Source organism: Zalophus californianus, chromosome 10 (genome assembly GCF_009762305.2).
Source record: "Zalophus californianus isolate mZalCal1 chromosome 10, mZalCal1.pri.v2, whole genome shotgun sequence".
NCBI classification, from domain to species: Eukaryota; Metazoa; Chordata; class Mammalia; order Carnivora; family Otariidae; genus Zalophus; species Zalophus californianus.
The window spans coordinates 55,403,286-55,408,496 of record NC_045604.1 but is presented as its reverse complement, the minus strand read 5'-3'; the positions used below and the strand labels follow the sequence as shown (position 1 = coordinate 55,408,496).

The following is a 5,211-nucleotide window of genomic DNA, read 5'->3' as shown; positions in this document are numbered from 1 at the left end:
CATCTCTCCCTCCAATTCCAGCCCCCCTCATTTTTCTCTTCCTTCTCCTAATGTCCTCCACGCTATTCCTTATGTTCCACAAATACGTGAAACCATATGATAATTGACTTTCTCTGCTTGACTTATTTCACTTAGCATAATCTCCTCCAGTCCCATCCATGTTGATGTAAAAGTTGGGTATTCATCCTTTCTGATGGCTGAGTAATATTCCATTGTATGTATGGACCACATCTTCTTTATCCATTCATCTGTGGAAGGGCATCTCGGCTCTTTCCACATATATCTGTCATTATTTCCGTACTCAGGAGTCCTAAAAATCATCTTAAAAACCTTAATAAAGCATTAAAGAACCAGAAAACATAGAATACTATGTTCATATAGAACAGCTCACCAGTAGAAATCTATAGGTTCTTCTTCTTTTTTTTTCCTTTAGAATTTACTTATTATTTTAGAGAGAGAGAGTGCAGTGCATGAGTGGGGATAGGGACAGAGGGAGAGAATCTTCAAGCATGTGGCACTTGATCTCACGACTCTTGGATCATGACCTGATCTGAAACCAAGAGTCAGACGCTTAGTTGATTGAGCCACCCAGGCACCCCTGTAGGTTCTTCTAAAAATAACACATACCTATCATACATTTTCAGTCAAAATTCCAGCATGATTTTGAGAGGAATGTGACAAACTGATTCTAAAAAATACAAAGAATAATTAAGACACAACTAACTAAGGCAATTTTGAAAAAGAAAAGCAAAGATGGAGAACTCCTCTTACCAGATATTAAGACATATCACAAAGCCACAGCAATGAAAATAACTTAATTCCAGCACAGGAATAGACAGATCAGTGGAACAAAATAGGGATCCAGAAACACACCCACATGTACATAGAAACTTCATATACAATAAAGGTGCATCTCCAACAATGAAGAAAAGATAGATTATTCAGGAATTGATGCTGGGAGAACTGTCTTAGTCCGTGGAGAAAAAGCCAATTGGAGTCCAACCTCATACCACGTAGAAATGTGAACTGTAATAGATTAGATACTTTAATCTGAAATGGAAACCAATAAAGATAAGGAAAGTGTAGAAGAATATCTCTGTGACCTTGAATTGGAGAGAGTTAGTAAGTAAAGTCTCAAAACCACAAACCATCAGTGAAGAAATGTATAGATTTCAGTATAGAAAAAGTGGGTTTCTTTTCGAAGCAGGACACCATAGAAAAAGTTAACAGACAAGTGACAGCCTAGAAGAATACATTTGCCACCTCCAAAACTCAAGGAGTTCATATGTAGAATAGAGACAGAGGGGCGCCTGTGTGGCTCAGTCAGTTAAGCGTCTGACTCTTGGCTTCAGCTCAGGTCATGATCTCGCAGTTGTGGGATCAAGCTCCACATCAGGTTCTGTGCTCAGTGTAGAGTCTGTTTCAGATACTCTCTCTCTCAAATAAATAAATAAATAAATCTTTTAAGAAAGAATTTAAAAAATAGAATATAGAGAGAACTTCTGTATATCAACAGGAGGCAGGAAATCCAACAGAAAACTGGACGAAGAATTAGAATAGGGGTGCCTGGGTGGCTCAGTCGTTTAGGCGTCTCCCTTCAGCTCAGGTCATGATCTCAGGGTCCTGGGATCAAGCCCCAAGTTGGGCTCCCTGCTCAGTGGGGAGTCTGCTTCTCCCTCTATCCCTCCCTCTGCTCCTCCCCCTGCTTGTGCTCTCTCTCTCTCTCTCTCTCTCTCAAATAAATAAATAAATCTAAAAAAAAAACAATTAGAATAGGCAAATTACAGAAGGAGGAATATGAATGCCTAACAAATCCATGAAAACAAGCTCAAACTCTCTCTAGTAATCAAATAATGCAGTTAAAATAACAATGAGATACCACATTATAAAAATTTTAAAGTTTAATATCAAGAATTAGTAAGAATATGGGGGCCCCTGGGTGGTGCAGTCAGTTAAGCATCTGACTCTTGGTTTTGGCTCAGGTCATGATCAAGCCCCTCTGTCAGGCTCTGTGTTCAGTGCAGTCTGCTAAAGTTTCTCTCTCTTTCTCTCCCTCTGCCCCTCCCTGTGCTCACTTGTTCTCTCTTTCTCTAAAATAAATAAATAAATCTTAAAAAAAAAAAAAAAGAATTGGTAAGAATATGAAGGAAGGGTTCCCTCAAAGGCTATTGGTCCGCAATGGTAAACGAAGGCAACCAGTCGTTAGGCAGCTAAATATGTCCCAGCAATCACACTCCTGGGAATATACTCCAGAGACTCTTGCACACAGGTCTTTACTAGAATCTGTTTGAGGGTGTGCATCCCACAATTGTTTGCAGTGGCAGGGAGTTGGAATCAACCTGGGGGCTTGTGGTCAAGGGTATAACTCCATCGGGCGTAATGTATGCATTCGGTGGGAAACTAAGCAGCAGCCAAAATTAATGCAGCAGGCATACATTCAGCTATGTGGTTAGCTCTCAAGACATGGTGTCAAGTGGAAAAAGTGTGAGAAACAAAATAAAATCGATCGCACAGAACCAGTGTAAATTTAAAACGCTCTAAATAATATACAAGTCTCAAGCATACTGGTGGATGCCCGGGAGGGATATGGAAGAAATGAGAATGAGGATCAGGAAGAAAGAGGAAAAAAGAGGGCCTTGTGCCCACCTAGGATGACAGAGCATAATCAATGCTATTCTTCAGTTGCTTAGGGAAAAACAAACAAAAGAAACGCAGAACTCTTAGAGTCACCAAACAAGAGGGTCACTAGACTGAGGGTGGTTCTCATGCCTTGGTAGCCTACATAAGCAAACTGACAACTAAGCCAGAGTCAATCCTGCAAATGCCTCAAGGTCAAGAAGAACAACCAATCACAAACAGCCAACTAGGCTTTCCCAAATATTGCATCCCTTAAGTGACAGCCAACGAAATAACTTCCTTGCTTTACTTCTCTATGAAAACCTTGCCCCTAGTTCCTGCCAGTAGAGTGCTCCTAACTGCTTCTGGTTTGGCACTGCCTGATTCAAATCAATGTTTGCTCAAATAAATTCCTAAAATTTTAATATTACTCAGTTTATCTTTGTTATTGTTGACAGGAAGTAGGCTTCATCAGTGGGCATGAACAAGGAGGGGACAGCACCAAGGTTCTCATGAGTATGGGGTCTGCCATTTGTCCGGGGGGCCATGATTAGGGGTGTATTTGAACCCATAGTCCTCTGGGATGAGCCACTTTTCAGCCACCATGTTTTCAAATGTGTCCCCATTAAACTTAGTAAAGCCCCACTTCTTGGAGATGTGGACCTTCTGGCAGCCAGGGAATTTAAACTTGGCCCTATATAGGACCTCAGTTACATGCTCCCTTTTCTGCAGCTTGGCACAGATGGACATGAGGACTTGGCCAATGTGGACCCTGGCCACTGTGCCCTGGGGCTTTCCAAAGGCACCTTACATATCTCTCCGGAGCCTAGACGGGGGATAGCATGAGGTCAGACATGAATGTACACTGGAAAGCTCTGTCTCCAAGGTCCCCTGGGGCAAGCCCTATAAGCAACAGGCTTCATACACTACCAAAGAAGCTACTGTTTGCAGTCGTGGCACACCAGGCCCCCATATGTGGAAACAGCACCGTTGGCTTCATTGGCTGCAGACACTGTTTACCTTTGAACAGACTATGCTCGGTTTGTTTCTTTCTCTCACACCCCCACATCCAATCCATTAGTAAATTCTGTAGCTTCCCAATATATGCAGAATTGAATCATTTCTCATCCTTTCTATCACTACCACCATGTGCTTGGTCACCTTCACCTCTTCCCTGATCTTGCCACCACTCTCCTCACCAGTCTCTTTTATTTTTATGTCTTCCTGCCTTGGGTCTGCTTTCAACACAGCAACCAGAATGAGCCTATTAAACAGAAGTCAGATTACATCAAGTTCTGCTTAAGATCCTCTGGTTCCTGTCTCACTCAGAATGAAAGCAAAGGCCTAACGATCCACAAGCCACTTGAGTTGTACCCCCTAGCTTCTCTGGTCTTATCTGCTCATCTCTCCCGTTGGCCACTCCCTCATGCCACACAGACCTCTTGCTAACCTAGCAGATACCACATACACCCTTCATTCAAGGCCTTTGCAGGTATTTATTCTTCTTCCGAGAATGCTCTTTCCCTAGAGTTCCAAACAGCTTGCTCCCTCACTCTTTCAGATCTTCATTCAGAAGTCTCAGTGAGACCTCTGACCACACTATTTAAAACGGCAACCCCTCGGACAAAAGATCTGAACAAAGTGGGCAAAAGATCTCAAAAGACAACTTTCCAAAGAAGATATACAGGTGGCAAATAAGCACAAGAAAAGATGCTCAACATCATATGTCATTAAGAAAATGCAAATTAAAACAATGAGATACCACTACATACCTAATAATAATAATAATAATAACTGACAACACCAAATGCTGGTGAGGATGTGAAGAAATAGGAACTCCCATCTACTGCTGGCAGGAATGCAAAATGGTCCAGCCAGGAGCACTGGGGGCAGTGGCCCACGCCTGTAGCCCCAGCTACTTTGGAGGCTGAGGCAGGAGGATCACTTGAGCCCAGGAGTTCTGGGCTGCAGTGCCCTATGCCAGCTGGGTGTCTGCACTAAGCTGGGTATCAACATAGTGACCTCCCAGGAGTCAGGGGACCGTTGAGTTGCCTAAGGAGGGGTGAACCGGCGCAGGTCAGAAACGCAGCAGGTCAAAACTCCTGTGCTCATTAAAATGGTACTGCCGCTGTGGAAGGTAGTTTGACAGTTTCCTGCAAAACTAAACACAGACTTACAATACCAGCAATTGCACCCAGTTATTTACTCAAATGAGTTGGAAACTTTTGTCCACACAAAAACCTGCACGTGTATATTTTTAGCAGCTTTATTCACAATTGCCAAAAATTGGAAGCAGCCAAGTTATTCTTCAATAAGTGAATGGATAAACAAACTGGGGTACATCTGTACAATGGAATAGTACTCAGTGATAAAAAGAAAGGAGCTGTCAAGCCACAAGAAGACACGGAGGAAACTTAAATGCATATTTCTAAGTGAAAGAAGCTATCTGAAAAGGCTACATGTGGTATAATTCCAACTATATGACATTCTGGAAAAGGCAAAACTGCAGAGACAGAATGATCTATGATTGCCAGGGATTCAAGGATAAGAAGAGATGAGTAGGTAGAGAACAGGAACTTAAGGCAATAGAACTAT

The 5,211-nt window shown here is 42.4% G+C and overlaps 1 non-coding gene across 1 annotated transcript; it reads right to left on the bottom strand.

Annotated features, from left to right (window-relative positions):
- Positions 1–3,489: 3,489 nt before the first annotated feature.
- LOC113933770 lies at positions 3,490–3,625 on the bottom strand. Its single transcript, XR_003523475.1, has one exon. It is a non-coding gene; the product is annotated as a small nucleolar RNA SNORA70 (small nucleolar RNA).
- Positions 3,626–5,211: the final 1,586 nt, after the last annotated feature.